The sequence below is a fragment of the Scyliorhinus canicula genome, chromosome 7, assembly GCF_902713615.1.
Source record: "Scyliorhinus canicula chromosome 7, sScyCan1.1, whole genome shotgun sequence".
Taxonomy (NCBI): domain Eukaryota; kingdom Metazoa; phylum Chordata; class Chondrichthyes; order Carcharhiniformes; family Scyliorhinidae; genus Scyliorhinus; species Scyliorhinus canicula.
In genome coordinates, this window is record NC_052152.1 from 199,701,041 (window position 1) to 199,714,461 (window position 13,421).

A 13,421-nucleotide genomic window follows, 5' to 3' on the forward strand; every position below is an offset into this window, starting at 1 on the left:
TCAATATGTCTGGAAAAACATCCATCACCTGCATCATCTGCTGACTGTTTATTTACCCACCTCCCTCTTAACTATCACTCAGCTACAGACTGGTCATCACTGAGTTCAAAAACAACCTGTGTTGTTAGCTTAAAGGAAAAGCCATTTACTGTTAATGTGCAGCCTGACAGCAGTGGGAGGAAAGTGGAGTTCCCTGTGTGCGGGGGCAAAAACAGTTCGAGGCAAAAGCATTTACTATAAAACATCCTCTTTGTGTGCTTCTCAATGTGAGCAAATACATTTTAATACATATAAAACATTGAATATACATAATCACAGAATGATAAAACACAGAGGGAGGCCGCCTATTCAGCCCATTGTACTGCCCTGGCTCTTGGGTAGAGTCAAAATATTAATCCGCTCCCCAATGTTTTCACCATAACCCTGTCATTCTTTTCCAGCCTTCAAGAATTTATCTTTTTTTTTATTGAAACTGCTTCCATCACCCTTCAGGCAGTGAAGTCCTGATCACGACAATTCACTGTATGAAAATATTCTTCCTCATGTGACCTCTTGTTCTTTTGTCAATCACCTGAGACCCCTGTTCTCTGGTTACCGAACACTCTGAAGGCTGGCTCAGACATGTACCTGCCGATGATGGAAATCCTCCAACGTTGATTGAGGACAGGATGCAGGTTCTATGTGAGAGCCATTTATAGGAGCATTACTGCAAAAGCATAACTTATAACAGAGGTAAGGTGAGAGTCACTTCCCTCGACGTCAAGGCAGCATTTGACCGAGTATGGCGTCAAAGAGCCCGAGCTAAACTAGAGTCAATGGGAATCATGGGGTCAGCTCTCCACTGGTTGGAGTCATACCTGGCACAAAGGAGGATAGTTGTGGTTGTTGGTGGTCAATCATCTCATCCCGGGACATCACTCCAGGAGTTCCTCAGGGTAGTGTCCTAGGCCCAACCATCTTCAGCTGCTTCATCAATGACCTCCCTTCCAACATAAGGTCAGATGTGGGGATGTTTGCAGATGACTGCACAATGTTTAGCACCACGACTCTTCAGACACTGAAGTAGTCCATGTCCAAATGCAGCAAGACCTGGACAATATCTAGGCTTGGGCTGACAAGTGGCAAGTTACATTCGTGCCACACAAATACCAGGCAATGACCATCTCCAATAATAGAGAATCAACCCATCGTCTCTTGACATCCAATGGCATTACCATCACTGAATCCCCCACTATCAACATCCTGGAGGTTACCATTGACTACAAACTGAACTGGATTGGCCATATTAATATTGTGGCTACAAGAGCAAGTCAGAGGCTACGAATCTTGCAGTGACTAACTCCCCTCATGACTCCTCAAAGGCTGTCCACCACCCACAGGGCACAAGTCAGGAGTGTGATGGAATACTCTCCACTTGACTGGGTGAGCGCAGCTCCAACAACACTCAAGAAGCTCAACACCATCCAGGACAAAGCAATCACTTGATTGGCACCCCTTCCAGAAACATTCACCCCCTCCACACCGACGCACAGTGGCAGCCGTGTGTACCATCTACAAGATGCGCCGCAGTAACTCACCAAGGTTCCTTAGACAGCACCTTCCAAACCCATGACCACTACCATCTAGAAGGACAAGAGGAGCAGACACCTGGGAACCCCACCATCTGGAGATTCCCATCCGAGACACGCACCATCCTGACTCAGAAATATATCGGACTTTGCAATCAGGCACAGTGCTCACGTGGTTACAGAGAACGCAATTTAAATGTAAACAAGGACGTAGAATCAGAGCAACGTCAAAAGACTACATACATCTACCGATGCAAGTCTCGGTCGATTCCATTTAAATGAGGTACACTTCCTTTCGTTCAGTTTCAATTTATTTTTAAAGTTATGTCCAAAAGCAATTTAAATAATAACTAATTATTTTCCTTTGAAGTCTGTCCCTTTAGAAAATGAAACTGTGGTAAACACAAACAGGGAGCAGCTGTTAACTGGGTGTGGACAGGTGATCGCCATTTTAACAGCACAACACAGTTCCTGTTGGACTAAAGAGTTTGCTGAGGAAATTCAGAACAAGCTAAAATTACAGCTGGGCCATTGAGGAGTGAAATCAGGAAGGATGTTCAGTAGCCTGTGGGTGCTGAGGGTCAGCTGATATCTTCAAGACCGTGTCTGATAGATTGCAGTTCGGTATCAAGGAATATGGATTATAGGCAGGTAGGTGGAGTTAAGGTACAGATTAGCCATGATCTAGCTGAATGGGTGAGCCGGCTTGACTGGCCTCCTCTGGTTGCTATGTGAATCTGGCGAGTCATTTTAAAAACTATTTTACGTTCTTGGGGAGGGGGGGGGAATGGACTTGAGATTTAATCAGAGCGACTCCACCGTTCGTTCTTCATTTATTGCCACCGTACCTCTAACTTAGCATTGGGGAATTATCTGCCCTTGGTCTCACAGTCCCCTAGGATTATATAGCTGCAGTCAAGGTAGCACTGCAGAATCAACTGGAACCACATAACAATGCCCCAATGCTTCACAGCACAGTAGGGCCGGAATTAGGATCGGAAGATGCCGCCGCTAGCCAATGGCAGCCGCCTCTATCGCCACGAAACAAGAGGCAGATTGCGCGGATAATTCCGCTTTAGGAAACGCAGCCTCCAAATAGTTCACCATCCTGTTCACCAATCTCCGACTTTCCTGTATTAACAAACCATGCAATGCATGTCCATATTTGTATGCACATGTGTATTCAGTGTGTGTGTGCATGTGTTTGTACATACATATGTGTGTGTGCATGTGTGTGTGCGCACACATTTATTCTGTGTGTGTGCATGTATGTGTGTGCACACATGTATTCTGTGTGTGTGCACACGTATTCTGTGTATGTGAGGACAAGTGTGTGTACGTGTACATGTGTGTGTGCGTGCATGTGTGTGTACATGTATATGTGCGTGCATGTGTGTGCACACGTGTATTCTGTGTGTGTGTGCATTTGTACATGCATATGTGTAATAATAATAATCGCTTATTGTCACTAGTAGGCTTGAAAAGCCCCTAGTTGCCACATTCTGGTGCCTGTTCGGGGAGACTAGTGCATGCGCATGTGTGTGTATGCACACATGTATTCTGTGTGTGCATGTGTGTGTATGCATGTGTGTATGTATGTGTGTGTGTGCATACGTGTGTGCATGTGTGTCTGTGCATACGTGTGTGTGTGTGTGTGTATATGGGGAAGTGAAGATCCAATCCACAAAGACTCATTTCCGCACACTGAGGAAACACCCAGAAGTGTTTAGCAGCTAGATCAGAAAGTCAAGCATTATGCACACACCAGAGTCACCAAGTGGTCTCAGATTTACATAAAATACACAGAATTAGATGGTCAGTATCGACGGAAAGCCATGTTTCCTCGAACACTTCAGAACACTTCCACATGTTGTCTGGAAGGCGTTTTCTGTCAGGATATTTGTTACAAGATATTTTTACTGCAAAGAATGTCACCGACCTGCTGGATGTTCCTGCAAGTCACCGGGGCTGCTTCAGTTTGTTTTTCTTTTCAAAACAAGGCAAAAATCTGCAGGAAGTCAACGAGGTATAAAACCTGTTAACCGTCTTTCTACTTTGCTCAAGTCCCCATTGGTGAGGAGTTTATAGTAATCAGCAGCCAGGGATGGATAATATTAATTCCTCCAACTAAACATCAAAACCAGCCTCTTTAGCTTATCCAATCTCCCCAGATGGCATCTCAAGTTCAGGCCCTTAACTTGGAATTCCAGGATCACCGATTGTTCCTGGGATTTGAAGGTTTTGAACTGTTTTATTCTTTAGGTGGTTCAGTGTCAAGTTAGGAAAGATGTTCTCGAAGTGCTCATTGCTGCTCCCCTCGTATTACAGCGACTGGGAGGTAGATTTTGCAGAACTTGACACTTAACCAAGAATCTGAGTCTTCAGGCCGAGGAGATTCGGAAAGAATCATTTTTTTTGTGCTTGTTGGTGTCAAAGGATTCTCTCAATAAATCAGACACCTGTTTGCTGGGATAGTTTATACTAATTGGGACAAATGAAATTGGCCTTTTACAGATTGTTATCTTTCCCTCTATAACTGCCAGCTGCTTGTCAGATGTACTGAGCACCCAGTATTTTACAATGTACTGATGGATAGGCAGCCCCCTGTGACCCGAGAGGCATTGCAACGCCACAGGTTAGACCCACGTGGCAACAATTGGGATTTGAAGGCAGCACGGTGGCGCAGTGGTTAGCATTGATGCCTCATGGCGCCGAGGTCCCAGGTTTGATCCCAGCTCTGGGTCACTGTCCATGTGGAGTTTGCACATTCTCCCCGTGCTTGCATGGGTTTTGCCCCCACAACCCAAAGATGTGCAGGGTAGGTGGATTGGCTATGCTAAATTGCCCCTTAATTGAAAAAAATGAATTGGGTACTCTGAGGTATGTTATTTCCACTTTTAAAGATGAAGACAGGTTAAGCACCAATGTGATTATGATTGGAGGGAGTGCATGCAGTGCAAATAACAACTTGTGCAACCTTCAGGGATGTTATTTTGGACAGCACGGTAGCATAGTGGTTAGCTCCAGGATCCCAGGTTCGAATCCCGGCTTGGGTCACTGTCGGTGTGGAGTCTGCACGTTCTCCCCGTGTGTGCGTGGGTTTCCTTCGGGTGCTCCAGTTTCCTCCCACAGTCCAAAGATGTGCAGGTTAGGTGAATTGGCCAGGCTAAATTGCCCTCAGGGTCCAAATTGCCCTTAGTGTTAGGTGGGGTTATGGGGGTAGGGTGGAGGTATGGGCTTGGGTAGGGTGCTCTTTCCAAGAGCCGGTGCAGACTCGATGGGCCGAATGGCTTCCTTCTGCACTGTAAATTCTATGAACGAGCAGTAACTCTATGTGGGTATAGAAACGTTTAGAATTCGTGAGCCCCCGAACACCCTCCCACAACACCTATCAGTCACACACACGCACAGTGTACCAGTCACGCACATATACATACACACAATGTACCAGTCACACACAGTGTATCCATCACACATAGGACAGCGTATCAGTCACACACATGCACAGTGTATCAGTCACACACAGGACAGTGTATCCATCACAGACACACACACACACACACACACACAGTGTATCAGTCTCACACATACATACACAGTGTATCAGTCACACACACGCACAGTGTCTCACACATGCACAGTATATCAGTCACACACACACAGTGTATCAGTCACACACACACAGTTGATCAGTCACACACACACAGTGTACCAGTCACACACACACAGTTGATCAGTCACACACACAGTGTATCAGTCATACACACGCAGTGTATCAGTCACACACACACAGTGTATCAGTCACACACACACAGTGTATCAGTCACACACACACAGTTGATCAGTCACACACACAGTGTATCAGTCACACACACAGTGTATCAGTCATACAAACACACACACAGTGTATCAGTCACACACACACACAGTGTATCAGTCACACACAGTGTATCAGTCATACACACACAGTGTATCAGTCACACACACACAGTTGTTCAGTCACACACACACACAGTGTATCAGTCACACACACACACACAGTGTATCAGTCACACACACACAGTGTATCAGTCACACACACACACACAGTGTATCAGTCACACACACACAGTTGTTCAGTCACACACACACTGTATCAGTCACACACACACAGTTGTTCAGTCACACACACACACACAGTGTATCAGTCACACACACACAGTGTATCAGTCACACACACACACACAGTGTATCAGTCACACACACACACAGTGTATCAGTCACACATACACAGTGTATCAGTCACACATACACAGTGTATCAGTCACACATACACAGTGTATCAGTCACACATACACAGTGTATCAGTCACACATACACAGTGTATCAGTCACACACACAGTGTATCAGTCACACACAGTGTATCAGTCACACACACAGTGTATCAGTCACACACACAGTGTATCAGTCACACACACAGTGTATCAGTCACACACACAGTGTATCAGTCACACACACACAGTGTATCAGTCACACACACACACACAGTGTATCAGTCACACACACACAGTGTATCAGTCACACACACACACAGTGTATCAGTCACACACACACACAGTGTATCAGTCACACACACACAGTGTATCAGTCACACACACACACAGTGTATCAGTCACACACACACAGTGTATCAGTCACACACACACAGTGTATCAGTCACACACACACACAGTGTATCAGTCACACACACACAGTGTATCAGTCACACACACACACACACACACACAGTGTATCAGTCACACACACACAGTGTATCAGTCACACACACACACAGTGTATCAGTCACACACACACAGTGTATCAGTCACACACACACACAGTGTATCAGTCACACACACACACAGTGGGTGGAATTCTCCCGCAAGCGGCCAGATGGCCCGACGCCGGCGCCAAGTGCGGCGCGAACCACTCCGGCATCAGGCCGACCGGAAGATGCGGAATCCTCCGCACCTCCAGGGACTAGGCCAGCGCCGGAGAGGTTGGCACTGCGCCAACTGGTGCCGAGGGACTGTCTCGAGTTGGCGCATGTGCAGAACCGCCGGAGTGGTTCCGCGCATGCGCAGACCGACCGCCGTGTTTCCTGCGCAGGGGGTTCATCACCGCGCCGGTCATGGCAGAGCCCTACAGAGGCCGGTGCAGAAGGAAAGAGTGGCCTCACGGCACAGGTACCGCACGCAGATCGGTGGGCCCCGACCGCAGGCCAAGCCACCGTGGGGGCCCCCCCAGGGTCTGATCCCCCTGCGCCCAGCCCCCTCCGAAGATTCACCTAGACAGCCTACAAGCCAGACCCAACCATGATGGACCATGTCCATTTCACGCCGGCGGGACTGGACAGGAAACGACAGCCGCTCGGCACATCGGGGCCCGGAGAATTGCCGGGGGTGCCGCTGCCAACGGCCCCAGCTGGCGCGGTGTAAACCCCCCCCCCCCACCCAAAAACCGGCGCCAGAGAATACGGCAGCTGGCATCGGAGCGGTGGGGCGGGATTTGCGCCACCCCCCGGGGATTCTCCGACCCAGGGGGGTCGGAGAATCCCGCCCAGTGTATCAATCACACACACACACAGACCATATCAATCACACACACTCACAATGTATCAGTCACATACATACACAGAGTGTGTACCAGTTACACACACACAGTGTATCAGTCACACACTGATGAGACCATTAATTCACGAGACACGTGCTTTAAGATATGAACAGTGGTTTTAATCTACTTACAACAGAGCCAACCTTTAACACGATGAATTTTGGATGAACTGGTCGGCTGTCTCTCGGCATCAATCTTTTATACAGCAGTCCAGGGGGAGGAGCCGTGGGCGGAGCCAAGGGTAGAGCCCTGTACAAACTCCTATGCATTCCCAGTGCTACTCCCCCTAGTGGTAGGGCAACGCAACTGCTCGTATGTCGAGCTTACAGTGACATGGTATAATATGTATTACAGTGTGAATTACATTCACCACACACACATGCACAATGTAGCAGTCACACACACGCAGTGTACCAGTTACACCCACACACAGTGTATCAGTCACACACACATACAGTGTCTCAGTCACACACATGCACAGTGTACCAGTCACACACAGGATGGTATACCAGTCACACGCAGGTACATGCACAATATTCCATCCACACACAAGCATGTGTGCACACGCCATTCTACTGCGATGGAGGCCTAAACAAAACTACAGCACATCTATGATCTGCAGATAACAAGGATTAAACACAGGTTCAAAAATAACAACTTATGAAGCACCTTTTACAACCTCAGGAGGACCCGACATGCTTTGCAGACAATGAAGTATTTTTGATGTATCATCGCTGTGATGGAGGAAATGCAGCAGCCAAATTACACACAGCAAGATCCCACACACAGCAATGCGACAATGACCAGGTCATCTGATTTTTGTGACATTGTTTGGGGAATATTGGCGAGGACACCAGGAGAACTCCCTGGTATTCCTTCATAACACTGCCATTGGATCTCTTAAACTTACCTCAGAAAACCTTTTCCAGTTGAACACCTCTTCCAGAAGATGTCTCCTCTGACAGTGCCGCACTCCCTCTCTTCACTTCTCCACTGGAGTGTCAGCCTAGAATATATTCTCAAGTCTCCGGAGTGGGACTTGAACCAACAACTTCCTGACTCAAAGACGAGACTGTTACCCACCATTCCTCAGTATTAAGGCAGTCGCACTGTCAGGGAGAGGTATCGAATGAAGTTGGGTTGCCCCTCCCACTAGAAAATGGGAAATCGGAGCCTGAAACCCCCTCCACACCCCCCCCCCCCCACCAACACACACCCCCACCCCAAACACCTTCCTCTTGTTCTCTGCTTTTGAATTGGGGAAATGGAGGGCTGACATTGGCTGTGTTGTATGCTCTCGCGGCAAGACAAGTGCTTGGAAAGATCAAAAGAAAGACATTTTTCTCCATTTGTTATCCACCCTTTGGCTCTTTGCTGAGGTAATGAATGGACACCAGCGGTTTCTCCCCAATGCCTCTCGCAAGGAGCCATTAGTCATGCATGACCCTTGTGTCAGCAAACTATTTTCCCCATAGAATCAGTGATTAGCGATCGGAAGCTGAACCCAGTCCAGTTACCCGTCTGTAGGCCAGATGTAATGAGGTCACATGACCTTCCATTACTCTTGCCCTTACTGTGGTCTACTAGCTCTACACAGTATGGAGCTCAAACCCTTTGATGATGCTCTTCACTAGTTTGCTTGGAGACTCAAATACTCAAGCAGTCCACTTTATAGACACCTCATCCATTAACCTAATGTCCAGTGCTCCTACCCCAGTGTACTGTGGCTATCGTGCACATCATCCACTTGAGGCATTACAGCAACCTCACCAAGGTTTGTATTTGGAAGTTCTAATACAGATGGGAAGTACATGGCAGTACACTTAAGAATATTGATAGGCAGAGGGATCTGGGTGTACAGATACATAGGTCACTGAAAGTGGCAACGCGGGTGGAGAAGGTAGTCAAGAAGGCATACAGCATGCTTGCCTTCATCGGCCGGGGCATTGAGTTTAAAAATGGGCAAGTCACATTGCAGCTTTATAGAACCTTAGTTAGGCCACACTTGGAATATAGTGTTCAATTCTGGTCGCCACAGTACCAGAGGGATGTGGAGGCTTTGGAGTGGGTGCAGAAAAGATTTACCAGGGTGTTGCCTGGTATGGAGGGCATTAGCTAGGAGGAGTAGTTGGATAAACTCGGTTTGTTCTCACTGGAATGACGGAGGTTGAGGGGCGAGAGAGGACATGGACAGAGTGGATAGTCAGAGGCTTTTCCCCAGGCTGGAAGAGTCAGTTACTATGGGACATAGGTTTAAGGTGCGAGGAGTAAGGTTTTAAGGCTTTTTACAGAGAGGGTGGTGGGAGCCTGGAACTCGCTGCCTGGGGAGGTGGTGGAAGCAGATGTGATAGTGACTTCTAAGGTGCGTGTTGAAGAAGATGGGAATGTGATGTAGAGGGATGTGATCTCCGGAAGAGTAGGGGATTTTAGTTCAGATGGCAGCATGGCCGGGGCAGGTTTGGAGGGCCGAAGGACCTGTTCCTGCGCTGCAATTTTCTTTGTTCTTTGTTTCTTCAACAGCACCTTCCAACCCACATCTTCAACTGCCCAGAGGAGGGTTATCTGACCCATGGTCCACAGGCCACCATCCTGTCCTCCATGCCTCTCGATCCAGCCGTCGGCCTCACAGTTCCAAACACAGGTGAGTGGGTGAAAGATCTGCAAGGAGCTGCTCCACCATCATTATTGAGCCTATCAGCAGCAAGTACGGGTACAGAAAGTCTGTGATTGGAGAAGCGGCAAACAGTGGGAAGGTGAGTGACCCTGACGCATTCCCTCTCTTGTCCTCCTCCACAGGTGTTGGAGCACAGAGGTCCGAATCATAGAATCCCTACAGTGCAGAAGGAGGCCATTCAGCCCATCACTTCTGCACTGACCCTCTGAAAGAGCACCTTACCTAGACACCCCTCCCCCCCCACCCCATCCCTGTAACCCCACCTAAGCTGCACATCTTTGGGCTGTGGGAGGAAACTGGAGCACCCGGAGGAAATGCCCTTGGCCAATCACCAGGGCCACCATGCAAAGGCCATGCTGGTTGAGACCATTCAGCCCATCCAAGGGCCAACAATGCCTGCATACACCTGCTCTACCAACCCCCACCCCTCCACACTCTCCCACAGGGACCATTATAATAAGGGGAGCCCCCCCCCCCCCCCAGGGACCCCTGTGATAGAGGGACTCCCTCAGGGACCCCAGGAATAGGGCAACCTCCACAGGCCCTCCCTAGAATAGGGAGACCCCACACAGGGTACCCTGTGATTTGGAGACATCCCAGTGTGACCCGTGTGAGAGAGAGACCCCCACAGGGACCTCTGTGATTGGTAGACCTCCCACTGGGACCCCTGTAATGAGAAGACCCTCCCTCCCCCCCCCCCACAGGGACCCCCAGGCTAAAGGGACCCTCCCTACAAACCCCCCCACCCACCCACTGCAGACATCACCCCACACATACACCCCCTCCCAGAAAAGAAGCCTGAGAGAAGTCCAGACAGGGGCTATGAGAGGAATTACAGCTTTAACACTGACCTTGCAATACCACATGTCCATTCCTGGAAGGAGAGCAGCTGTGACCTGCCATTGATTCCCACAGATCCATTAGCTGCAAGTCATTCACAACTTTTGAATAGTGGTCTGTGATTGGCAGCTTCTGCAATCCATCTACAGTTTTGATTAATTCATCTCCCTTTACGGTTCAGTGGCCTAAGGGGTGAAACCCCAATGTTTGCAAACATTGACCACATCAAAGAGATGTAAGTGCAGTGAAATCACACACTTGAGTGATTGGAATGTACTTAGTGCTTGGAATTCACTTACCTCTTTTCTCTCTCTTTAGAGAGCCAAGAAACCACACCAGGAACTACCTGATGAGGCTACATTTAGTCACGCTAGCTGGAACGCTTCAATGCAGAACGAGATCGGGACGCCATTTTAAAAAGGCATCCCGATCTCTCGATCCCCCCATGACATGATCTCTGAACTCTCGCGCCAAAGCCCTAACTCACCTAATAAGTGGGTCCTAAGGCCCCCCCCCCTCCCCACACCAGTACAAGTACCTCAGGACCTATCCCAATGACAAGACAAATGCTAGCTTGGCACCTTGGCAGTGTGGTGTCTGCGTGGGTTTTCTCCGGGTGTTCCGGTTTCCTCCCACAAGTCCCGAAAAATGTGCTGTTAGGTGAATTGGACATTCTGAATTCTCCCTCTGTGTACCCGAACAGGTGCTGGAATGTGGCGACTAGGGGCTTTTCATAGTAACTTCATTGCAGTGTTAATGTAGGCCGACTTGTGACACCAACAAAAATTATAGAATATTATATTATGTTATGCTATTTTATATCATATTCAATTACATTGTACTATATTATGTTATATTGTTATATTATATTATATTTTATATTTTATATTTTATATTATATATTATGTATTATATATAATATATTATATATTATATTAGATTAGATTATAGATGGGCAATAAATGCTAGCTAGCAAGTCCCACATGGGAATAATTTGTTTTGAATAGATGGGTGGAACTTACACATATTGTTGTTGATAAATTTATTTAGTGATAATAACATTTAGTTTTCACAATTCTGCTAGCTCCCTCACTTATGTCTGACTCAATGGTTGTGAGAGTAGAAACCTTCCCAGGTGGTTTGCATTATCCAAAACATTAAACTGTAGCAGAAAAACCCTGTAGAAATACAGCCAAATATCATTTTGCAATCAAGTGCTCAGAATAATGTGCCCCACATCTGATGTTCCAGCAACTGGTTCATGGTGGAACCATATTGCCTCAATCGACATATTGGAAAGGTAGTCATTTTGTGGGCAAATGTCTGAAAAAAACAATATCTCACACTGTCCCTTTCTCACAGGTAGATTTGTTACCGAGGAACACATCCAGCAGAGGCCAGTGGCTTGTGGAAGGACGAAGATGATGCAGTGCTAATACTGCCGGGACTTTCTGATACAGCTCCGAGCTGGAGGGGCCACATGGGCAAAGACTTGGGAATAGGTTATTGTGTCAGTGAGGGAATAGTAATTTGGAACATGCTACCACATGGAGTGACTGCGAGGAATAGCATTGATGCCTTTAAGCTGCAGGTATGTTTGTACATGAGGAAGAACAAAATATAAGGTACTGCAGATAGAGTCACATGAAGTTGGGTGTGAAGAGGTTGAGGTGGAGCATAATCACTAGCATGGAGTAGTTGGGCCGAATGGTCTGCCTGTGTGCTGTAAATTCTCTGCAATGAAATGATGCCTGTTCATTTGTATGTATGTGTTTTTGTATGTGCCTGCATGCTCTTGTAACTGTGTATGTGCTAGTGTACATGCTTGTTTGTTAGTTTTTCTTTGTGTGCCTGTGTCTGCATGCCTGTGTGTGTGTGCGTGCACCTGTATATTTCTGTCCCCATTTGTGTCTGTACACACGTGTGTGCATGCCTGTATGTGTGTGTGTATTTCTGTCCTCTGTGTCTGTGCACGTGTGTGCATATGTGTGTACCTGTATATCTCTGTCCCCTGCTTGTGTCTGTGCACACGTACGTGCTCCTGTGTGTATTCCCACATCAGTGTAGGTGCCCGTGTGTGTGTGTACCTGTATCTACGTGCACGTGTGTATCTGTGTCCACACCTCTCTTGTGTGTGTCGATGCCCATGTGTGTGCTCCTGAGCGTGCTCCCACGTATGTAGATGTCCGTGTGTGTGTGTGAGAATCTGTGCAGGTGCCCACATGTGTGTGTGTGTGTGTGTGTGGTGAGACAGAATCTATAACTGTTGAGAAGATACTTAAGATGTGTGAGAAGCAACATAATTACATTCTCAAAAAGTATATTGAAACATGTTTACACTCTGAAATCTCCAGTCAGGCTGTCAGGAGCTTGGTTTGTGTCGACAGTGATGAAGATGGATGGCTGCAAGTGGTGTATATCCAGGTGCAAGATCTGGGAACCATATGTAACCCGATCAGATAGAGCCCAGAGAGAGTCAGAGAGAGAGAGGCAAGGGAAACACCAAACTGAAAACACCAAACTGAACACTACTGAAAATGTATTCACTTTGCCTTCCCACTTCTTCAGAAATGGGTTCTTTGTTTATTTATCCCTGAACAGTGAAAGCCTTTCAAGTTCCAACATTATTTTTAGGCCAGGAACTGCCCAATTTCTACATGTTAAAGAGATCACAAATAAACATGACTAATTTGCCTTTAATGGTAGGT

General features: G+C 47.4%; 1 long non-coding RNA gene across 1 annotated transcript; it reads left to right on the plus strand.

Annotated features, from left to right (window-relative positions):
* The first annotated feature begins 1,965 nt into the window (after nt 1–1,965).
* On the plus strand, nt 1,966–12,651 carry LOC119968687. Its single transcript, XR_005461183.1, has 3 exons — nt 1,966–2,219; nt 9,720–9,840; nt 12,076–12,651. It is a non-coding gene; the product is annotated as an uncharacterized LOC119968687 (long non-coding RNA).
* Nucleotides 12,652–13,421: the final 770 nt, after the last annotated feature.